Raw genomic sequence first — 12,790 nt, forward strand, 5'->3', positions numbered from 1 at the left:
GAAAACGTCGATCCACTTTTATTAATTTTCGAAATATTTTACAAGAAGCCAAGTGTTGGCTTTTCTAAGTTCAAATGAGGTCCAGACCTGCGATTTCTCAGACTCTATTTGGTCCTGAAACGCCTATCATATACGCACTACATATTGTCATCAGCGTCATCTCATGGAAAATCTGGGAAACCTTAATTTTGACGACTTCAAACTATAAAGTTTGTAAAAACGTTCTACTTAGGTTTAAGAGAGCATGCAAAGAGAGGGTTAATACCGGTATTCATTGCATGCAGGACTTATGTTTAATACATCGAGATCTAATCTGGTTAGATAAAAGCTTAACGTTTAAGCAACTCAAATACTTTTTCTAAAATACTCGTAGTTGAGTCTTTGACTTTCAGAATGGCATGCTGAGGTAGAGAATGCAAGAAGGTATTGATTGCTTCTCTGTGGCTGGGTCAGATATGTGGTCGGTTAGATGCATTTTAAGAAACCGCTCTGGATTCTAATAAAATCTATGGTCCTCAGAAGACATTAAAAGAAATGATGTTAATAATCGGTATTCCTGGGACCGTTGATTTATTGATACTGGAATTGATCTGGTTTTTATATAGACAATGAGTATTAAATCGATAATCTGAACCTAGTAGGATCGGCAAGTTGTTAAACAACACAACCTCCAACAGCCCATGTTTCGGTACAAAAAAAAAGGTTGCTCGGTAACAAACACATCAACATTTTTTAAAAGTTATTCGAACTATCGGTGAATTTACGATCAGAGCAAGTGAAGTAGTATGGAATTTTCGATAAATTTCAAAGATGAAGGCCAGTGTCAAGTTATTACAACACGGTTGATCTGATCGTCGCGGAAAATCAGCCGTTATAATTTATTTTTACCAAAAATGGCCATTGATTCATAGATATGTACAATATTATTTTTTTTTACCAAATTTAAAAAAAAAATGGTGATAATTATATCAGGTAATCTTAATCCTGAAATATAACAGGTCAATTGAAAAGTTCCCGGCATGGTACAAAGATGACAGTTATCAATTTATAGAGGCACCTTTTGAATGTTATTTAGGTTTTTCAATGGGAACAGTACAAAAGTAAACAACGTCATAGTTTTTCCCGTTCTTTCTTTCAGTCTCTCATATGTCGTTCTCAAGCGTTCTACATCTCTGTGACGACGTTGTGCCAAATTTTGCGAAAAGATTTTAGCATACATCCTTGCAAGATCAAATTGACACAAGAACTGAAGCTGCTTGACCACCCGAATCGTCGTATGTTGAATTGGATGATATGGACTTAGAGAATATAGGGTTCCAGCAGGACGACACCACAAAGCCACACAGCGAATATCACAATCGATTAATTGAAAATGGAGTTTGATGAACTTCGTACCAATGTTGATCTTTAAATTACAGACAAGAAATTGAGTTCCATACATAATGGATCCAATGTGCTTTCACAGGAATAAAGAATTTTGTTTTTATCCCAGACCGTTTATGTTTTATTTATTAAATTGTAGCCCTCTTATTGAAAAACCCATTAGCAACTAAAAATCATATTAATTCTAGTAGTGCCATCTTTGTGTCAAGCTGGGGACTTTTCAATTAACCTGTTACCTTTGTGTATACATATATGTATTAAACAAAAGACTCACCATTATAATTATGATCGACTTGTTTGCAGCAATCAACATCGTAGGGATTTCTGAGGGCGAAAAAGATTCGACTTCAAATTTGGGCTTCAAGTAGACTACGTTCACATCAAAGCGGGCCGAGATAGCATTAGCGTTGCATGAAAATAAAAATAAATAAAATATACAGTTATTAAATGTAATAAATATTATTTAAATGAACAACAAAAGTAATAAGAAATTAGAAAAATAATTTTAGAAAAATTTAAACAAAAATAATATTCTTTCCCTCAACATTTATACTGCCAATATTTTCACCCTTGCTGTCTATAACATTAAGTAAGTATGTATATGTTTATATACAGAAAGACATCTCCATGCACATATTTTAAGATGATGCACATTTCACCGGTACTGGCGCACCGTTACTACCATTTAATGCTCATCCAGGCAACATTGATGGTCGGGTATTGTGTTTGATTTTCATTAGTGTTTCATTTCAACACTTTTTAGCATGATTGATGTTTTCAATTTGAACTCGATGTGTACTTAGTGTACGTCGTATTCATGCCTTAGCACAAATGAACATTTCTACACACACCAACACACATTCTCACACAAACGTAAGCGCACATTCCCCAACGCATGCCTTTGCTTGTAGACATAATTGTAGTGCTGCTCATCAATTGGCACACATATGGGCGGATCGGGTGTATATACATATGTGTGTGTGTGAGTGCGTGGTGGACACATGTGTGTAGGTTAGTGGTGGTGCCTTTGTAATTTGTAATGTAATGTCGCATAGCACGGAAGTTGACTTCCTGTCAAAGCTTTCAGCTGATGCCCCCTACTCCCCTTTGTCATTTCACTCGATTAAATTTTTTCGCATTTCGCTGGATATTTGCTCTTAAATTCATCGAACAAGCTAATGATAATGATAACCTCATATATTATTTTGTCTAGGGGTGCACTGCGTATAAGTAACATACTGCTAATGGATGACTCTCATTTAAATTGAGCTCTAATTAGAGCCAAGTATGTTGTAGAGAGCAGGACTCGACAGGTGACAAATCAAATCACTGCCAAAAGGTGTTTATGTAAAGTAGTCTCATCACAAAGGTATGAATTTCCTCAGGTCTCCAGGAATAAATATAGTGAATAACCTGGCGGTAATCTAAAGTCCTATAATGTAGTTTAAAGAAAGCACTAGGAATTTGTCAAGACAGTTTCTTAATATTTTTAGGAGAAATATGCTATCTTAGAGAGTCAATACAGTCCAATCCCTCAATCTTTTACAAGAGAACTGCCGACTTACGACGACATTAATATCATTGGCAACCGCGTTCTTAGTTCTCCTTTCTCCAAGTTGGACAAAGAAGCAAATGGATCTTGTAGAGGACAAGACGGAATATATCTTGACATCAAACAAACAGTCATCTCACTACCGACTTGGCTTCCACGTCACTGTTAACAGTCATAACTTCCAAGTCGTACCAGTAATAACACCAACGTCAGCATCGAAGCCTTAACAGCGTTAAACACTTCTGCGAAATGATGTCATGGGTGGCCTTATCGAGAGAAGGTTGAGAAACAAAATGAGATTGTACATATAGGAGAGCCTTCCGATGGGTACTTCATACAGAATATGATCTCAAGATTCTTTGAAGCGCCTTCTGTCTCAGTAATCGCTCTTTCAAGGAGCGGTCTGCCTATACGGGATCGTTGACTTTTGTCACGTTATCTTCAGTAGTTGTCGTTTTTAGGGTACCGCATTGAAACTTGTTGAACAAGATTTCAAAGGTCCCCTCAAAAGAAAAACTTTTCTCCGTATACAGCATGCAAGGGTTCATTTAGGATGGTTCATTTAGGATGGGGCACCCGAACATCGCTCACATCGGAGTGGGAAGCAGTCGGATCTCTGTTTTCATTTTACTCTCGAGTGCGTTTAGCAGGCGTTGGTCGACGACCAGCTACTGTGCTACTGCAAGTTCCTTCTGGCCTAGAGTATAACGTAAGAGATCTACTTAACTTAACAAAGTTGATTTTGCAGCAATCGTAGGACTTCTTACTGGACTTTGTTCAATAGGTATTATCCAGTCGTATACAAAATGGCAATGTTGTCTGGAAGAAATTCAGGTGAAAAAATCCAGGTACTGCTTCTGCCATTGTCCAGTCTTTACAAGATAGAGGCTGTAATATCCAGGCAGTCGTACCTTCGCCGAACCAGCAGACATAGCCGAAACTGCCATTGGCCGCCTCAATAAATCTGTGACCGGCTCAAAGCGCTTTGTCGATTTAGGAGTTCTAAGTACCGCAACAGATCGGGTTATAAACTGTCCAAGTGAGATTTCCTTTTTAGGATATAAATGTCTGAGAATGGACCTAGTCTTACCTATCTTATCTATCTTATCTCCATCACTGAAAATATCGGTGTGATGAGAATGCACTCTAGTAAAACTTTGGATGTCATTCTGAGCTATACGAACAGCAAGTCAGGTCTCAACATTTTGAAAAAAAAAAACAATCTCGAATTCACTATATAATCAGAAAATTCTGATTAACATTTTTGACCAATTATTAAGTATGTACATCGTCAAAAGGCATCAGTGTAAACACAGAAGCCGCTTTCTTTTCCCAGATATAGTAAACCATATTAACGTATCCGGACGATGATTCCCGTGAATTTTTCAAAATCATCTTTTTCCTATTTACCAACACTAATTTATTCTCTTTAGTTCACACACCAGAAATATCGAAAATTGAAATTTACTTTCTTTTTGTCTACGAAGTTTCTTCTGCTGAAAATTTTCAACTTCGCATTGTCCTTGCAAACGAGTACGTAGAAGCTCAAAGCATTGTCTTGGCGTCATTGAATTCGATTCAATTGCGGTTTATTGGCAACCCATTGCTGCAATAACGTTCATTGCAATGGCATATTTATGTGCATGTGGACTAAGAGATACCAAGCGAACCAAGTGAACAAAAATGGCGCCAAACAGCGAAAAAGAAGAATGACTGGTTCTGTACTTTCTAGTTATATCCCTACAAATTTAGGCGAATCGTCTTTGAAGATTACTTTCTATACAGTCCGATTAGTTCACAATGCACCCCTTTCGGATACAATTTTACATTTATTAGTCCCCAAGGAATATCTTTAGAGTTAATCTAACCATGAGCCTATCGGGTATACTAACGGGTAAGCTTACAATTAGCTCCTTCATTGGACATGCTCGAACAAAAGCGACTCCTTCCGCACTTGTCCTATTTTTGCAGAGTCTGAATTTTCTCGAACAAAAAGAGTTACAACATCACAGCCGCTAAGTGGAAAAGCATTCAGTAATAAAATATATTTTTTGTGAGAAAACAACAATATTGGCATTTGGTTATATGGGTTAAATGTAACTTATGCAAACATGACTATTCAACAAGTGTTTCTACGTAAAATAATAAATTCTGGTATGCGCTTGGCTGAGCGAATCTTGTGCCACCTTCTTTTTACTTTCATAAACTTCTGTGCACAGCTGTGAAATTCACACTTTAATTTCACCTTAACCAATAAAAGCGAAGAGAACTGTAGAAATTCGAGTGCAATAACAAATTTATCAAGATTCTTTCGCACTTAAATTTGGCTGTCCGATTGCTAGTGCTAATGCATTACTCAGTTGTAAACACGTCCAAATGGGTTTAGGTATTAGGGTGGCTCATTTTTGCTTCTCCAAAACTTGTATACCCTCAACAAGTTATAATAAGTTTGCCACGTTATTTTTAACACACTAAAGGAAACGTCGGAGATCCTGTCAAAATATATACAAATGATCAGCACGACGAGATGAATCAATTTAGCCATGTCTATCTGTCTGTTTTGGAGATATCGATCGATTCAAAAGTTGCCGGTCCATAATTCCGGCCTTTGCCACGATATTCGGCCGATTGATCGTGTGTTTCCGTAAGAATAGGTCCAGGACACATCGCCAGTAATAACACGTTTCATGATTTTCGAGTCGGTGTAAAGGAAATGTGGGACGGCATTTCAAGCTCCTTACGTACGAAAACGAAACCATTGGTTTTCGGAAAATGCAAAAGAACATCTGGTATGATGAGGTCGTGTCGCAGTGGAGAGAAAACAGACTTCCTTCCCGGGATGGGATAGTTACCAAAAGTTTAAGAGAGGGAACCGAAACGCATTTGCAGACAAAAAAGAGAGATGCCAAAATACGTGAGTACGAAGAACTTGACAAGCTGGCCGGCAGACTCGAAAATTCGACAAAAAGATGTGGCAAGTAACAAAAGATTTCAAGACCGGAGCATACTCTTGTAGAACGCCCTAAGGTGATCTAGTCACCGATGTCCAGAGCATACTTAAATTATGGAGGGAACACTTCTCCAGACTACTGAATGGCAATGAATTCATAACGCCAGGAGATGGCGAACCCGATTCCCCAATCGATGACGATGGAGCAGACGTTCCATTATCCGACCATGAAGAAATTCGAGTAGCAATTATGTCTGAAGAACAGCATAGCGGCGGGCCCGATGCATTACCGGCCGATCTATTCAAATATGACGGCGAAGAATTAGTAAAGAGCATGCATCAGCTTTTTTGTAGAATATGTTCGGACGAAAGCATGCCCGACGGTTGTAATTTAAGTGTGCTCTACCCAAACCACAAAAAGGGTACGCCACAATCTGCGTCAACTACCGTGGGGTAAGTGTCCTCAACATCGTACATAAGGCTTGTGTGAAAGATTAAAGCCTACCGTCAAGAAACTTATTAGACTTTATCAGTCTTTTAGGCTTGGAAAATCAACAACTGATTAGATATACGCCAAGTTCCAAATCTTGGAAAAGACCCGTGAATAGAGAATAGATACGCATCACCTCTTCGTCGATTTCAAAGCTGCTTTCGACAGCAAGAGAAGGAGCTGTTGTTATGCCGCGATGTCTGAATTTGGTGTCCCCGCAAAACTAATGCAGCTGTGTAAATTGACGTCGAGCAATATCAAAAGCTCCGTCAGAATCGGGAAGGACCTCGCCGAGCCGTTCGATAGAAAACGAGGTTTCAGATAGGGCGACTCCCTTTTGTGCGAATTCTTCAATTTGCTCTTGGAGAAAATAATTCGAGCTGCAGAACTAAGTAGAGAAGATAACAACTTAGTCAGTTCTGCTTTCTCCAGAATGGATAAGGAAGCGAAACAAATGAATCTGGTAGTGAACAAGGGCAAGAGAGAAGTAACCTGTTTAAATATAAATTATTAATAATAAAATATTGTTAGAGAGATTATATAAACATTTAGTTGCAATATCTTTCATGTATCGAAAATCAATATTTTTGTAATAATTAAAAGAAAAGTGGAAAATGCTTTGGGATACAAATCTAAGACTTACACATTTTTTACTACCCCATTCCCCATATAGTGCCAACTCATCTCCTAAATAATTCTCCAAAAAGAAGAGCACCCATTACACATTAATTGATTATGCAGATAGATACATACATACATACATACAATAGATATGTGTGGGCCTAACATGGTCACATCTGTAATTTTACTGTTATGTGCCGGTTCGACTAACTGCCAATAAATTGTGGAACAATTCAATTTGAAAAGAACCGCACGCTGTCTACTTGGGGACCAGCAGAAATAAATCTATATGAATACTAACTATATATGCACCTAAGTAGGTGCACATGTGCCAAGATGTAGTATATGACAATATTAAGTCAATTGAAATACAGTCGAAAATGTAATGTCATGTGATGTTGGGTAATTGTAAAACCACGATTGAACAAAGTAGATTTATAGCTATACATACGAGTATATACTTGTAGCTATATATCGGTAAGGTAAGAGTAACGGTAGATAGATATACACGGCTTTGAATACACCTTCCCAATGTCACGTACGAAATAGAAAATACAAATATGGAGATGCCGTAACCAATTTGTAGTGTGAAGTCGGTGTTGTTCATTTGACCTCTGTTGCTGTATTATGCAATAAAAATTTTAAAAATTTATACAAATAAGAACTCATTATAAGTGTTAATATGTATTATTAATATTTTTAGTACCACGACGAGCTTAAGCTGTTGCCACAGTCTTTCACAATTTTTTTTTTTTTTCAAAATTATTTTATTTATTGTATCTGCTTTTTCTTAAAGCCTAACAATAAGTAATGAAATCTTAAATCTATTTAAAAACTAGACAGACTCAAGCAAGTGGTTGAGCTGTTTTGGTGTTACGTCGCTCTTTAATACGCAGGCATATCTCTTCTTTTAAGTCGTGTTTGATCGCAGGAATGTACCAAAGCATTAGCCAAGGGGTTTTGGGTGATCTCGGAGTTTAGATATATATTTAATTCTGCTGTCTTCTACTTCTTCTTTTACCATAGGAATACCAAGGTCTTTATGGATATTTTCGTTACGCATGTACCATGGTGAACACGTGATTGTTCTAAGCATTTTTGATTGGAACCTTTGTATTAGATCAATATTAGTTGCACAGGTCGTACCGCACAGTTGAATGCCATACATCCAAATCGACTTTATGACCGCATTATATAAGAGCACTTTGTTGTCTAGACTGGAGTTTTTATTTAAAAGCCAATTTAAATTTGCAGCTCTAATCTTCATACATGTTATTCTACTAGATACGTGTTTTCTCCACGTGAGCCTTCTATCTAGGTGAATACCAAGATATGTTACTTCGTTCGCTTGGGGTACTAAGATATTGTTTATTTTTACTGCCGGGCACATCTTTGGTCTTAGCGAGAAAGTAATGTGCTTACACTTCTGTTCATTCACATTTATACGCCTTTCACAATGAGAAACATTTTCTGCGTTAGTTTGTTTTCGTCCTTTTATCAATTTTTGGCAAAAAGATTCTCTGTTATGAGAGAATCATGCTCTCACATTTTCGGTGAGATAGCTCCCATATTGACCGATACATGAGTATTGAGTCATCCAAAAGTTCGAAAATCTTTGTATTAGGTATATGGGGGCTAAGACAATCCATTGTTAAGGAAAAGTTCTCTCTGAATATCTCACATATTGACTAATACTTTCGGTTAAAAGTCAGCCACAGGTACCGGGGTCCAAATAATCAGTACCTATATATATATGACATACTCTAAAGGCATTACATATTTATGCAAAGTTCTATCCCATTGTAATAATTGCTTCTTGATTTATTGACTAGAAGGCAAAAATCAGATGGAATATAAAATTGTGTTACGTGGAAAGTAGGAGTGGTTGCAGTCTGATTTCGCTAATTTTCCCACTGTTACATAGAAATACGAAAAGAATGTCAAATACCAAATTTGGTTGATTATCGGTCGTGAGGTTCCCAAGGTATGTGATTTCGGGTTATTGACTTATCGCACTTTTAACGGTTTTTAAGAGTTTAAGGTTGTCTTCCGATTTCATCCATTTTACAGTGTCGGTAAGGATGCTAACAGGATTTATCCTGAGCGAATTTGGTTTTTACAGACTAAATGGTTTAGTAGATATTTACATTAAATCAATTAGAGGTCGGATCCAACCCCACTTTTTAAAACTTTAGCCACAGATGTCCATTGTTACTGCGATCCCCTGTGCCAATTACAGTTCTTTTTTTATTAGTTTGCTGCTTAGTTTTATGGCAATTGATATAGTTTTCCTTAATGGCGTTTTGTGGGCGTGGCAGTGGTCCGATCCCATCTGCAATACCAACCGTCTCACGATACCGAGAAACATGTACACAATATTTCATTAAGATATCTCAATTTTTACTAAAGTTACAACTTGCACAGACAGTCGGACGGACGGACCGATAGACAGTCACCCGTATTTAAACTCGTCTCTTCATCTTGATCATATAAATAATATTTTAGGTGATACAAACAACCGTTAGGTGAACAATACTATTATACTCTGCATCAAATATTGCAAGAGTATAACAAGAAAAAACTTTAACTTCGGTTGCACCTTCACAAAAAAAGAGTTTACCTTACAAGGTCTTGATTCCAACCGTTCAGTTTGTATGACAATATCAGCGGTTTCGACGAGTGAGCACCTTCTTCGAGAGAAAAGTGTGCAAAATTTCAGATAGATATCCCAAAAACGGAAGGACTATTTCGTGTATATACCGCTGGATGGACGGACAGATGGTCATGACTAAAATGATCTGACCTCTGAGGCTTTTCCTTTTCAAAATGCCGAGGCAGCTATCTAAAGGCAAGGGTACCACAACAATTGTTCCGAACAAATCACTTGAGCTAATAATTTCTCCTTCTGTAGGAACTATAATGAAAAATAAAATCGAATTTTGCAAAAAAAGGAGTACGGGTCTTTCAGAAGATGTGAGCTTTGCAGCCTGTCAGGTTTATAAACATTTCCTAATTGTCATTCGGGACACAACTAAAAACGAATGAATTAAGAAATATTAATTTTTGCTTCAATCTGTTTAAATTTTTTCTAGTACCATAACCCTTCTAGTAACATAACCCTTTTTAAAAGAGCAATGGAACAGTGGTAGTGCTTACTTCGCAAAAAATAATTTTTCTTAGATCCAGCGGTTTGAACAGCTCGCAATATTGAGCCCTTAACCATAGGTCAAATTCTTAAGCAATAGTTTTCAGTTCCATGAAGGATTCGATTGGATCTGAAGGATGAGTTTGGTTTGTTGGACGTATCCATATTTTCTCTGTTCCCATTCCTATGTTTTACGAGTATATAAGCTAGTTGGTGAGGCTAGTATTTATTCCGATATATTAAATTATATATGCTAAGTGCCTGAGACCTTCTCTTTTTTTCGGCTTGAGTCACTTCTGTTCAATGCTAACGATTTCTTCCCAGCCTTGCAACTCAAAATAATTAAAATTTGATAGTACTAAAAAATCTTACAATGAAGTCCCCATAAAACCGTTGATTTCAATTGTTTTACTTAAACGGAGCTTACTGTTTTCGCTTTAGGGCACATTTAATGGCCATTGCAATTAACTTGGCAGTTAAAAGACAAAAGTGCCCGAAAATGGGAATCAAAACAAAATAGTACCTACTCGCTTTCGCTTTATACCGTATTCTAAACATGATCGCCGTAAGCTTTTATACGCATAGACAACAATATTATATATACGATTCATGTATGTATGTATAAGTCATATAAATATATTTGTGAGTGAGTATGACCGAATTGATCGCAAGACCAGTTTTCAACAACTTTGTGCAGGCGTAATTAGTTTGTATTTGTAGTTGTAGATTTAAGCAAACAAATTTATATATTTCTGCACTTATGTATAGACATTATTATTTTTACATTGAATAAACGTACCCAGTAGGAAAAATATTATAAAATAGAATAGTAAAAGTTAATAAAATCTTTCATGTGTATGGTCTGAGGCTTACTTATGGCAAAACGGAACGGATTTGCCTACATACTACTCAAGCTGCCAACTACATAGTAAGAATTAATCATAATATTTCCCAACTGTTTGATTGTTTTTGTTTTTGTAGATTTTTGGACCCCATTGTGGAAAGATAGGTGGTGCATAATGTTCAGGTGGTCAAATAAAGCCTACAACTCTCGAACTATCGAGATCGTAACGGATTGTTATTGTATTGTTAGTTGATTTAATTTAAGAACTATTTAGTAGCTTAGCAAACTCTTCACCAAACTGACATGACAACGTGTGATGAGTGCTCTTATTCTTATTTTTGTTTTCAAACTCGATTTAAAGGATAAAGTTATTCGACAAATAAATACTTATGAATTTCAGGAAATATTTTTGCATTAAATATCGTCAGTTATTTAAAGAAGTGCGTTCGGTAACATGAACGTTTTGAATAATTATTAAGTTATTGACATTCGGTAGCACTAAAAAAATTGCCCTTTCAATTGAGAGGGCAAAGTGACAGATGAGAGCAAGATCTTCACAGATTTCATGCTGGAGAACCATCAAAATCAGCCGCTACCATCTGATCAAATTAGGGCTCGGCTGGAATGATCTTCAGAGCCCTCAGCGAATTTTGGTTATTTCGATTTTTGAGGAGGATGAAGCCATGTGTACAAATTCACGTAATTGAGGAAAATTCTCTGAACGCCGTTCACTTGGAAGTGGCCAGACACGATTCTTTTATGGCTCAAGCCGCCCACGACTTCCGTTCTTAGACCAAGTATCCTCTTGGTGGCCAAAAAACATTCGTTTGAAGGCGAAACATCCCCTCCCCAGGGCATGTAAAGAAACTGCCGTTATGTCGCGATGTCTGAATTTGGTATCTCCGCAAAACTGACGTTGAGCAACACCAAAAGCTCCGTCAGGTTCGGGAAAGACCTCTCTGGGCCGTTCGATACCAAACGGGGTTTCAGACAAGACGATTCTTGGTTTCTACATCACTGTTGACAATTCTCTCTCGACGAAGAAATCCCAAACTTTATAAGTCACACATTATTCCCATCATGCGATTTGGTGAGCTCTACTCTGGCTAGATCATGTCGTCCGATTGGATGAAAATACTCCAGCTCTAAAAGTATTCGACGCAGTACCCGCCGGGAAAAGCATAAGAAAAGGAAGACCTCAACTCCGTTGGAAAGGCCAGGTGGAGAAAGTCCTGGGTATCTTTGGAATCTCCAATTGGCGCCAAATAACAGCGAAAAGCGAAACAACCGGCGTGCTGTTATAAACTCGGCTAAAACCGCGTAAGCAGTATTTACGCCAATAAAGAAGAAAAGGAAGAAGCGTCGCTAGATTGTTGGACAGTTTGCCAAGAATATATTTTTTAACCTCTATTTGATGTCGTTTTTGCAAAATATTCAATATTTTTTTGGGTACGAGTTAGCATAGCGCGTCATACTCAAAGCAAAAACCAAAAATGTTGAAGCGATCCATAAAATCCAAACTTTCTGTCGTAAAGTAACAGCGAATTTTGGAAAATACTGTTTATCGATAGAATTCGTGCGTGCAGTGTACATGGATCAGTCCGGGTCAAATTTGATCAGAGGGTATATTTCGTTCTCATAACAGTCTGATCTGTGTAATTAGAGCGCACTCGTTTTTTTCTGCTCAAAAGCTGTCAAATAGGTAGCACTACCCGAAATTACTTGAGGAATGTTTTTGTTGTAGCGGCAGAAAACAGTCCTGAAAAAAGTTCGAGGAATGCTGCCGAGTTGACAGTTCTTAACCG

The sequence above is a fragment of the Bactrocera dorsalis genome, chromosome 1, assembly GCF_023373825.1.
Source record: "Bactrocera dorsalis isolate Fly_Bdor chromosome 1, ASM2337382v1, whole genome shotgun sequence".
Classification (NCBI taxonomy): Eukaryota; Metazoa; Arthropoda; class Insecta; order Diptera; family Tephritidae; genus Bactrocera; species Bactrocera dorsalis.